General features: G+C 40.0%; 1 protein-coding gene and 1 pseudogene across 1 annotated transcript in view; both read right to left on the bottom strand.

Annotated features, from left to right (window-relative positions):
- The window catches only part of RASSF1 (Ras association domain family member 1), a 34134-nt gene that overhangs the window by 9149 nt on the left and 12219 nt on the right, over window positions 1-12766 (bottom strand). The window lies entirely within an intron of this gene.
- LOC140531965 (N-alpha-acetyltransferase 10 pseudogene) lies at window positions 6898-8602 on the bottom strand (annotated as a pseudogene).

Genomic DNA, 12766 nt, shown 5'->3' with positions numbered 1-12766 from the left:
CTATCAAACTTTAAAATCTACGAAGTATTTATCTCCATTTTATACACGAGGGAGTTGAGATTCGGGTTCACAAAGCCAGAAAGTATCAGACAGTATTAGAACCCAGGTTTCTTGCCTCTCAGGGTGGGGGCTCTTTCCCCTCCACCACGACTGAGGGAAGCTTCATCTCTCCTTCCACACAAAGGCCATATTTTCTCCTCCTTTCCACTCTCTCTCCTCTCAGCCCTAGACTTTCAGCACTCGGCTCAAAAACTACCTTCCACTTTCCTGATACCTCTGTCTCATGCTCCCTCCCAATACCATCTTTTGTGTGCAAGACTGGCGATTTGTGGCTAGAGAGCTGACCTCAGTCTGGAAGATCTGCCTCAGACGCACAGGCTGGCCAAGTCAATCTCTGCCTCCAGAAAAGTCTCTAAGACTCTAAACTGCAGAGACAGTGCCACCTTGCTTTCCTCTTCTCCATCACTGCACAGGTCCTATCTCTTGCATACAACTTCTAGGTCCATGTTGCTGCCCCCAACAGGATGCTCACTCCTTGAGGGCAGGAATTTTCATTTTCATCTTTGTAAGCACAAGGCCTATCCCATTATAGGTGTTTAATAAATTATTGTTTATTTCTGGACTTTTCCTTCCCTACTAGGGTTGTGCATTGTTCAGTTGCGTCTAGCTCTTCATAAGTCTATTTTGGGTTTTCTTGGCAAAGATACTTGGAGTGATTTGCCATGTCTTTCTCCAGCTTGTTTCACAGATGAGGAGACTGAGACCCACAGGGTTAAGTGACTTGCCCAGGGTCACACAGCTTGTGTCTGAGGCCAGAATTAAACTCAGGTCTTCCTGACTCCAGGTCCCATGCTCTATACATTGGATTACCTAACTGCCACCTAAGGAGAGGGATCAAAGCCTTCTGTGTATCCAACTGAAGTACTTAATGTTTATTGAGAGAATGAATGAATCCTTTCTTGTGACTTCCACTCACACATATGTAACCTGGGCTGGTCTGGAAATGCCCAGATCATAAAAAAATTTAGGCGTGGAAAGAACCTCAGAGACCATATAGTCCAACCCTTCCCCCATCCCATTATACATATGAGTAAACTGAGACTGGGGAAGTCACAAGAGTAGTATCAAAGGAAGGATTTGAATCCAGCTTTTGACTCCAGAGCTTTTTCTCATGAGTCACTAGGTGGAAGGCAGCTCTATAACACCTCAACTGTATCCCTAGCCAGACCATCTTTTCTTAATTCTAAGCTTGCATTTTCAGTTCCATTTTAATAGTTCAAATTTCATCTCAATGTCCTGCTGGCATTTCAAATGCAACATGTCCAGAAATGAACTCATGACCTTCCCCATAAATATTGTCCCACTCACTACCATTGGGACCTGGAGTAAAAAGTCACTTTTCCTTCAATGGACCTTGATTGCCTTATCTGTAGAGAGGTTGGGAATCAGTGACCTTTAAGATCTTTTCCAACTCTAAAAGGATTATTTTGATTTGGGGTGGTTACTCTTAATGACACAATGGCATCCTCTCAGACGCTGAAACCTCTGACATCATCTTTCTCTTTCATTCCTTCTACCACCAACCAGTTGCTGAGGTCTGTGAATTTTACCTCCCCCCCACCCCCCACTACACTCAGTTCCTTAAATGTACAAGCCTATTGATCCCAAGAGAAAGATCTCTTTCTTTATTCAACAGATACTTCCTGTTCCCTCCCACCTGAAATTTCATGTTTCAATGGAAAGGTACCTTAGAAGCTATATTATCCAACTCCCTCATATCTGTCTCTCTCTATTCATACACACAGACAGACATATATGTACATATGCATATATATGTATATATGTGTGTATGGACATATCTATATCTATATCTATATGGAAAATGATGGGGAAGAGATTTGCCCAAGGGCACAACGATCCCAGGGCTCGACTTCTGGTCCATGATTCTTCCCACTTGATCATGTCTTTGGACCATAAACTCTCCTAATTTCCTCCTTCCTTTTTCTATATGTACATAAGAATAATAAAACACTTATTTACATAGTGTCTTAAGGTTTATAAGATGCCTTCCTCCCGACAGCCCTGTGATTATTAGTGTTAACCGCATTTTATTGGTGAAGCAGCCTGAGTAGGGAAGTGACATGCTGTCAGTCACCTTAATAATAAGAAACTGAGTCAAGATGAATAAGGAGACAGGCTCAAAGAAACAGTGAATCTGGGACTCAGAAGATCTGGGTTTGAATCCTGGACCTGCAGCTTCCAACCTTTGTCTCTCTGAGCAAATCACTTCTCTGGACTTAAATTTCCTCTCCTGCAAAATGAGAAGGTTGGACTACATCACGGGTTCAGAACTTCTTTTTGGCTTATGGACCCCTCAGGCAGGCTGGTGAAGCATATGGGTCTCTTTTCTCAGAATCATATTTTTAAATATGCAAAATTTAAAGAAAAAGAATTTTAAAGGGAAGCCATTATACTGAAATACACTATCGGAAAAGCTGGTTTTTTAAAAGCAAATTTATGGACCAGGTTCTTAACTCCTGACCTAGGTAATCCCTAAGATTCTTTCCAGCTGCTATGATCCATTGGTCTTTAGCATCCAAGTACAGCCCTTGCTGCTTTAAGCCCTGTCTAAAATAGCCTCCTGCTTTATTCTACAACTGTTCTCCTGCCTGCATTTTCTGGATTTTGCATGCTGAGGAGTCTCAGAAGTCCCTCCTGATAGGGGCAGAGGGGAGTTGCAATAAATGGCAACTGTCAGAGGCCCTGCTGGTCAAGTTGGCCGCTGGAACTCTGAAAAGGATGATGAAACTGTGGAGGTTCAAATGAAAGGCTTTGTGGCTGACTCTCTTGAGCTCTCAGAGTATGTCTGTGAAATGGTTCCAGGAGCCCAGTAAATGCTTTGTATCCACTGACTCCCTGACATGGAGAAAGAAGCTGGCCACTTAGGCAGCTGAGAAGGTGGGGGGTATTAAGACAGAAGGTTCCACCTGGCTGCCTGGCCAACCCTAGTCAGTGATCACTCCTGGCCACACCAAGAGAAGGTGTGTGTTGATGAGGTAAGCTTGATTTCTCTTTGTTCTCAGAGACTGAAAAATGTTTGAGTGTTCTTCTACAAATGGCTTTTATATGCGTCTGTTCCTTTGGGGACAAGACAGAAAAACTTCTGGAGGAAAAGAAAATATGGACTTTCTCAGAAATGGCAGCAGCTTATTCAAGCTACTTCAGATGTTAATATCATTACATTTTTCTTTATTTCCTGTTAGTAAATTCCATTGTCTGTATGACAAGTGAGTGAATTCTTTGGGGGTTATGCTGAGACAAGAAGAAGCCTGGGGATTCCAAACTGAGGAAGGGCACAGGGTCCAAAGGTCATCTAGGGGAAAATAATCTAGTCCCTGAGACTTTTTTATTTTTGCCTTTGGTTATTAATAATATGTTTTACTGATGCCTTTCATTTTTGCATCACAGTTATTTCAATGCCCCCTCTGACTGAATTCTCCCTTGGGAGGAAGAAAAACAATTAAGCCAAAAAAACCCCAACAACTCAGACAGTGACTACATGTGAAGCATAAGCATATGAAAATGTATATGTTATTCCTTCCTAGGTAATCTGCCTGTCGGGAGTGGGGAGGTATGTTCTATTCCCCAGGATCATCCATCACTGGTTTTTTAGTTACTCAGAGTTCAGCTTCCTTTTAGTGGTCTTTTTCATTTTCTTGCTGTAGTAGTATATTTTGTCCTATCCTGGATCAGTCCAGAGAAATTTTCCCACGTTTCTCTGAAACCCTTGTAGTTATCAATATGTACTCTACAGGTTTTTCAGCCATTTCACACTGAATGGCATTTAGTTTCTTTCTGGTTCTTTGAATAAAGAATGATGCTATGAATATTTGGATATATATTGGCCTATATTACTTTTATAGTATGGACAAAGAGTATGGACAGTTACTTTTCATCCATTCCAAATTGTTATCTAGAATGGATGGGCCACTTTACAGCCTCGCCTGTCTTCCATTAGTGCCTCCAACACCCACTCTCTCCATTTCTTGCCCTTTTTTTGCCAGTTTGCATGGAGTGGTTTTGAATTTCCCTTACTCTAAGTTATTTGGAGCATGTTTTCATGACGTAATTATTATAGTTGGCAATTCTTTTGAGAATTGTTTATATCCTTTAACAACTGATCAGTTAGGGATCCTCTAGACTAAACTGCAGAAACTACGCACGCTGGTGAAGGCTGGGAAAGCAAGGGACGTTCTGTGCACTTGTAGTTTGAAGTTCAGACTTCAGGTACCATCAGGTGCCTGGAAGAAAGCAGTTCCACAGTGGCTGTTCCAGTCTGTTCATTAGTACATAAACATAGTCTGCTACAGACTGTGGGCACGTCCGGCACCCACTCCAACACAGAACTCTCAGAAACTGACTTCATTGTTAACTATGGTCACTGCCCGAAGTTAACTCTTTTTTCATCTCAATGGGATGGTAACCAATGAGGAAAAGGGAAATGCATGGTAGAGATCTGAGCCTCACAGAGGCATGATTTCCCCTATGCTGTGATGTTCCTAACATATAGCTAAGTATCTGCTCCATGTGTGAGCCTTTGTCCTGGTGTGTCTTATCTTCTGACATTTTGTGTGAGGCTATGATGCCAGTTCTAGGACAGGATCAATAGACCCTCAACTAGACTGGTCTGTTGGCTGTATTCTTTTCCTCCTTGTATTTGGAAAGAGAACAAACTAAGGGTCATTTTGTATCGTCACAAGATCCTGGTGGGGGGGGGGACAGGGGCGGCTTATAAGCCTCAGTCAATTTGGGCTTATCCCTATGGCTGGCAAACTCCTATCTTTTCCTCCCCTAATCCTTAATAATTCATCAGGCAAGGTGAAAGCCCCTTCCCTGGTTACCACTTTTCAAACTTTGGTACTATACCTCCCTAGGCTTTATTCTGCTCAGCTCCTAACCTTCCATTGTGTCCTCCAGGACCCCATTCTCTTGTTAATAAACTTTCTATCATTCTAACTGACCAACAGCAACATGATGGAGGGCAAGCTGGCCTAGTTGAAGCAGCAAAGCACCCTGGGGGAAGAGACAAGAGGCAGTATAGGCCAGGTGAGTAAAACTATTGACCCCACCTTGACCACTACCTTCCCTCAGACCACAATGGAGGTAGCCTAGGACACTGAGCCCAAGAACCCTGACCACTAGTTCCTGAATTCACCATCAAACGGAGCAGTCCCTGTAAAAAAGGAGCTAGCCATCCTTGCCACCAGCAACATCAAATCACTACCCAAGTGCTACAGATAGGCAGGGAATAGCCAAGCCTCCTAGTCCACTGGTCTGCTCCACTGGTTCCAGTCCAACCCCTCCAGCCACCATCGAAGGAAGCAACTCTTGTGTAGATGTGGCTTGGCAGTTTTCTCTGCAGATGCTTCAGGTGCTGAGGACCTTGAAAAGAAAGCTCTCACTACTAACGGGTCTTGGCACCGTCAAATGGTTCAACATCAGAAATGGATATTATTTTAGCAGTGGAAATATATTGAAGAAGATGCATTTCCATCTGCAATGCTGCTGCACCATGGAAACTATGGGGACCTTCTGTCTGCTTTGCCACTGAAACTTCACTTATGTTACCCCCCATTAGTATGTAAGCTCCTTGAGACTTGGGACTATCTTGCTTTAACACAGCGCTCCACACAGAATAAATGTTTAATAAATACTTTTTCAAAGTTGTGGTAGAAGCCAAAGATCCGTCAAGATGGGTGTTCAGTCCAAGAAGGAAAAAGATGAAGGAAAGAAAGGAAAAAAAGAAAAGAAAACCACTGCCTCTGATTCCAGTGATGGTTGCTTGAATTTTATCATGGGAAATGAAGTTTTGATTGGTGGCTTTTGTTGCAAAGATCATGCCATGGATCGATATTCCTAGATTTTACTTAAAAGTGGCAAATGTGACCCATGTTTCTTTTTGGGTCTTATACAAAAGCAAGATCATAAGAAAATGCTTTTTCATTCATTCATTATAGACCTCTTTCTTCTTTCTATATTTTTGTATTGAGTGAAACCTGACTCCCTCTGTATGACACTGTGTCCTTTCTATGATTTCTAGTACTGGATGTTTCTTCTTAGTACCAACACACCAGAGCAGGAACAGGCCCAGTATACTCCTTGTTCCTCACCTCCCCTGCAAGTCCTCTCCTTTCTGTCATCACTCAGCAAATGTCTCCCTTTGAAGTATATTATGACTAAGTGCCTTTTTGATTTACCTATAGGCTTATAGATGATTTCCCTCCCTTCCTCTTGAAGTTCAGTGCTGGTCTCACTGTTGTTCCTTCCACATCTCAAAATTCTATGTCAATGCTTTTCTCTCCTCTTCTGTACAGAATGTAGGCCCTTCTCTGTGCCAAGGTCAATGACTCCCATCCCTTCTCCTTTCTTCCAGGAGCTTGCCCCTTCAATCCATTTCCTTTCTCTCATCTTTGATCTTTCCTTGTCTATTGGTTCCTGTTGCCTACAAATATGCCCTGGGTTCCCCTATCCTGGAAGAACTTTCACTTCACCCTTAAATCCCTTCAAGCTATGTTTCTCTAGCTCTTCCCCCCTTCATAACTAAATGCCTAGAAGAAAAATCACCTACATATAAACCCAAGAACAACTATTGGGAGGATAGGGAAGAATCCGTATTAAACAATAACTGCTAGGAAAACTGGAAAGCAGTTTGGTAGAAAAGAGGTTTAGACCAGCATCTTATATACCACAATGACCTCCACTGGTCATTTTTAAAGTTCATACCATAAAAAATTAGAGGAGAATAGAAAGATGTGCCTTTAAGATGTGTGATGGGGAATGGGGAAAGTTGATCACCAAACAAGGGATAAAAGGTATTACAAAAGACATAAAAGACCATTAAAATTACAGAACTCTTCATGTTACCATCTTAACTGGAAGTGCTTACTTACAGAAAATTAAAAAGCTTTTGCACAAACAAAATTAACTTAGCTGGAATCACAAGCTGTCATGTGGGGAAAACATCTTTGCATTAAATATTGTTAGGAAAAAAGAATGCCCAAGATGTACAGACAATTGACCAAAAATATTTAACACCAATAGCAGAGGTTCTTAACATTTTTTGCATCATGGGCCCCTTTGGTGAAACCTGTGGATCCCTTCTCACAATAATGTTTTTAAAGGCATAAAATAAAACACACAAGATTATAAAGGAAACCAGTTATACTGAAATAAGGTGTCAAAATAATTTGTTTAAAAGTTCATGGAGTTCAAGGACCTCTGACCCTGTGCCATTCTCCAATGGAAAAGAAACTAGTTTTCAAAAAGCTTACAAATTGTAAATAAACTAATGAAAACATGCTCCAAATAATAAATATTAGGAGAGATCCAAATTCAAACAAGTCAGAGGTTTCATTTCACACCAGGCAAATTAGCAAAAATGACAAAAGATGGGAACTGTCAATGCTGGAGGGAATACTGGTGGAGACATGAAGTGATCTAACCATTCTGTATATCAAGTCTGAATATTGTAGTAAAAGCAAAGATGCCCCAATTTCCTCATTCTCATTCTAAAAATGCTACCATAGGAATAAGATGAGAGAGAAAATAAAGGCTTAAATACAGGCAAAAAGGAGACAAAACGATCCTTATTCGATAATGACATGGTGGTTTTACCTAGATAACCTTAGAGAATCAGCAAGTTTTTGTGGTTGTTTTTTAACGCAACCTTCAGGACCCCAAACAGTTAAAACGGAAGGACTAATCTGTGAATGAGGACAGGAGAGAGACAGCTGTCTAGGTGACTTAAGGACGCCAGAATCTCAGACTTGGGACTTAAGGACACTGAACTGGAGGCTTCTGAACTTTACTGAATGTCATCGCTCTCCTGTGGTTCTGCTGATCTCACTGAGGTCCTTGCTGTCACTACTGCTGTCCTTGGCAATGAATCCTTATCCCTTCTTCTGATGGCAGCACTCCCCCATGTGGATGACTTTGGGATCCATCTTGTTCTCCACTGAGGTTAGCCCCAAAGTGTTTGCCTTTCTCTTTCACCTCCAGACAGTTTCTCAGCTCTTCTGCAATCTAGGTCAGATTCCACTTTGTAGGATGTATGTTGTCATCATTTGCATAGTGTGTGGGCTCTGCTTCATTGATCTGGAAAGCACTAGAATACTCATGTAAAGCTGCACAGTTACTTTTCCTGATATTCAGATAGACATATTGTGCATTGAAGTCTTTGGTCATGCATGACCCTTGAGGCCTGATCCATGAGCTCCTCCTACGTTAGACAAAGCAAGCAGCTGGAACGTTACATAGCCAGGCATGTGATATGTTTCTGGTGGATATCATTTGGGTCTTTTTTCATCTTGGTCAAAATATGGTCCATGAGCTTCCCATTCTCATCCTCAGAAACATAAGAGAACTGCACCCATGATACTCCAAGGCAGAATTAGTGTGCTATCTGATAGTTTTCTAGGAGGTGCATCCGGTTAGTGCTGTATATTCCTCAGGTCCACGAGATGGGGAGGGGGTGGAGCAAAGAAAGAGAGACCAAGTACCAACCCTTGGACTGTGGTCTCTCTTTGGAGAAGCCAAGAGATCATCAGCCTATAGTATGTGTGATTTAGTGGGAAAAAGAGAGAGATAGGCTGGGGGTGGGGACAGTAATAGAAAAGGCCATGGCGGGGGTGGGGTGGGGGGGGTCTTCTTATCCTCATGGATTCTTATCCTCATGGAAGAATCATGGAAGAGAGGTGGAAATCCTCCCTTTGACAAAAAGATATGGACCCAAATAAATAAATTTGAGACAAATAAATATTGAGACAATCACAGGATACAAAATAAAGTAGAAATCATAAGTATTTGCATATAACAATAACAAAATCGAGGACATAATAGAAAGGGAAGTCTTGTTTAAACAGCTACAAAATACGCAAGATATCAAGGAATCTTATCTCCCAAGGCACAATTAAGAGTTGTGTAGATAACAATTATAAAATACTCCCCAAGTAAATAAAGAACAACTTAAAATAACTAGAGGGTTATTATTCAGTGTTAATGGCCAGGCCATGCCAATGTAATAAAATGATACTACATAAATTAATTTACAGGGTTAAGGCTTTATCATTTAGACTTCCAAGAGATACTTTACAGAGTTAAAAATATACCGAATAACATATGATAATAAAGAAATGAGAACAAAATTTATTTGAGAACAAAAGATCTAAAAATCTCAAGGGAAAAAAATGCAGGAATGAAGGAACAATAGTGCTTCTCTTGTATTATAAAACAGTTCTATTGTATTATAAAACAGTTGGTGCTGGATAAAAATAGAAAAGTAAAACAGTAAAACTAACTAAATAAAGAAGAATCAGAAACAATTTAACACAGTGCTCAATAAACTCAGGAAGAAATAAACTCAGCAAGAAATGCTGGGAAAACTAGAAAGCAGTGTGATTGAAACTAGATTTAGACCAGTAACTTACATGGTACACCACAATAAACTGAAAAATGAATATGCAACACGAATAGTAAGAGTCATGCTACAAAAAAAAGAAAGAAAAGACTAGAACCCAGTCAAATATATCTTTTAGTGCTAAAGGCAGGAGGAGAATTCTTTATAAAACAAGGGATAGAAATGACAAAATGACTTTAGCTGTGTGAAATAGTAAGTTTTGGCACGAACCAAATCCACGCAACTAGGATAAGAAGGGAAGCTTTAAGGGATTAGGACACAAAAACTTTGCGTCAAATATCTCTGATGAGGGTCTGAAATCCAAAATATATAGGAAATTAAAAGAACAAGATCCGTTTTCCGTTGGATAAGTGCTCAAAGGATGAGAACAGTTTTCAAAAGAATCAGAAACTGCTAAAATCATGACTGTTCTAAAGTATCAATAAGAGAAATTCAAATCAAAATCATTCTGAGGTTTCACTTTATACTCAGCAAGTTAGGAAAAGTCAGTGTTGGATACTGACGCACTGCTGAGCTGTGAAACAATCTAACCATTCTGGAAAGTTAATTTGGAATTATGCTAATAAAGTGATTAAAAGTTCCATGCCCTTTGACCCAGACAGTCTACTGCTAAGCATATACCCCAAAGATGAAAACGAAGCCCCAATATACATTAAAATATTTGCAGCAGCAATTTTTTTTTGTTGTAACAAAGAACTGGAAACAAAGCAGATGCCCTTCATTTTTTAACAAATTCTCACACATGAATGTAACGGAATATTGTTGTACTATATGATATAATGAATATGAAGCCTACAGAGAAGGAAGCATGGAACAACTGGTTTATAAGAATTGATGCAAAGTAACATAGACAAAAGCAGGAAAACAATAAACACAACTGCAGCCATGTCAATTGCAGTGAAACAAACAAAACCGCAACATTTTTGCCTGCTATTCAGTTACACTGACAAAGCTCGGGCCCAAAGAAGAGATGAAAACCATTCCTCCCTTTTCTGCAGAGGTGTATAATCACAATATTGTATATAGTGTCAGGCTTGGTTGATAAGTTGGTAAATTTTGCTGATTTGCTTTTATCCCTCTGATGGTTCTTCAGGTATGGGAGGGAAGATAGATATATTTGGAAGATGTATTAAAAACAAAAAATTATCAGCAAAGTTAAAAAATTGTTTTTGAATTACGCAAGAAAAGTGGACTAATTTAACCATAACCTTTGGTTTAGCAATCCCATTACTAAGTATATGCCCAAGAAAGTTGGAGATGAATATAGACTTTAAATATATATCTAAATATTTCAAGCAGCACTTTTTGTGGTAGCAAAGAACTGGAAACAAATTAGGTGTCCATCAAGTGAGCAACAGTTGAAAAAGCTGTGGTATATGAATGTAATGGAGTGTTACTATGCAGAAAGAAACGAAGAATACGGGGGATTCAAACATGGGGAGATTTGTACAAACCAGCGTATAGGTACTGTATTAGGAATTAGGGATACGAAGTGAAAAAAAAGAGGCAGCTATGTGATACATCACTGGGCCTCGAGTGAGGAAGACACAAACACTTACTAGTTGTAGGAACCTGGGCAAGTCACTTAACCTCTATCCACCTCAGTTTCCTCAAGTGTAAAATGGGGATTTTAACCCATTAAGTAACACCTACTTCCTAGGTAGTTATGAGATCAAATGAAATAAGATCTGCTTAGGAGAATGCATGGAACATAGTAGGCACTTAACGAATGTTTTGTTCCGTCTTTTCTTCCCCAAAGAAACTTACAGTCTACTGAATTACTCGCTCCATCCTCTCAGTAGAGAAGAGGTAGCTTATGGGTGAGAATCTTTGCCCGCGCCGTCAGACACTTGTATTGGTTTGTGTTATTTGCTCTTGAAAGACAGGCTTGGGGTGGGGGTAGTAGTATTGGGAAGTGACGGTAGTATATACATACATATATACAGATAATTCATTTTGAACTGAAATACATAAAGAGATAAAAAAAGGGAACATTTCCATGTACATAGCACAACATAAAAAGAGGATTTAATTTAGTGAAAAAACCATGAATTTGCATTTATTTTAGTTTGAAAAACTATATAAGTACTACATATTTTAAAAAACTACTTTCTATGTTATCCTCAGAATTTTCTTTTATCCTCTGCTTTGCATTTTTTCTAGTTTTCCCTCTGTGCCCACCCTGCCCCAGAGATAGGTACCATTAGACATACGTACACATGTATGTGGGTATACAGCTATATTGTAACCTTTCTATTTGTCATTTCTCTCTCCAGAGACAGACTCTTCTTTCATAAGACTTTTGTGGCTGATTTGAGTATAATATTCAAAACGACTCATTTGCCCAAAAGTCTTCTTAAAGCAATGTGGATGTTACTGTATACAGTGTTTTTTTGGTTCTGCTTATTTTGCCCTGCATTATTTCATACAATTCTTCTAGGAATTCATGTATTTCTAAAATCAAAGAGCTCGTCATTTCTCTCAGAACTGTAGTATTCCATCACAATCATACACCACGCTTCTTTAGCCATTTCCCAACTGATAGGAATCCCTGCAATTCTCTGCCACCACTGGTATATATATATATATGTATATATATATGCTTTAAAGCATCAATAAGACAAAGTCACCTACCTCAACTAAAATCCTTTATTTGGGAATTCTAGTATCTCAAGCAAATTCAGCTGAGTGTGGGGGTGGGAGGTAGAAGAGAAAAAGACCTAGAACACCCTGTGCGGGAGAACTCCAGGCTATTTGAAACTAGGGTGGTCTGCCCCGAACAGGTACAATTATTCTAATGCCACTGGGGGGAGATGGCTTGGAGAGGAACGTGATCACATAATTCTCAAAATGCAAACTGATGCAAAGTGAAACAGATAAAACCAGGAAAACAACAAACACAACTACAACAATGTAAATTGCAGAAAAACAACAAGAACCCCCCCAAGAAAACCAGACAAAAACCCCAACATTTTTGCCTGCTATTCAATTACACTGAGATGTTGAGATGGGGGCAGAGTATACCTCCTTAAAGAAGTCCTTGGCACTTTTTATCCTTCTGTTGGCCCAGTGCCATTGAGTCAGCCATAACTGACCCAGGAAATTAATTCAATGCTTACCACTCATTTCAGAGTCAACAGATTGAAGCACACACCACCCTCCAACCACGGTTGGTGCCCTAAGGCAGAGACCTCATGGCTTTCTGGTAATTATGGCTCTGACATCTATACTTCTTGACTTCGCTTGTTCAACTTCTTTTGCAATCTGATTTTCACTCCAATGAACTGCTTC

Source organism: Notamacropus eugenii, chromosome 1, assembly GCF_028372415.1.
Source record: "Notamacropus eugenii isolate mMacEug1 chromosome 1, mMacEug1.pri_v2, whole genome shotgun sequence".
Taxonomy (NCBI): Eukaryota; Metazoa; Chordata; class Mammalia; order Diprotodontia; family Macropodidae; genus Notamacropus; species Notamacropus eugenii.
The sequence above is the reverse complement of the archived record's forward strand: the minus strand, read 5'-3'. Positions and strand labels throughout refer to the sequence as shown.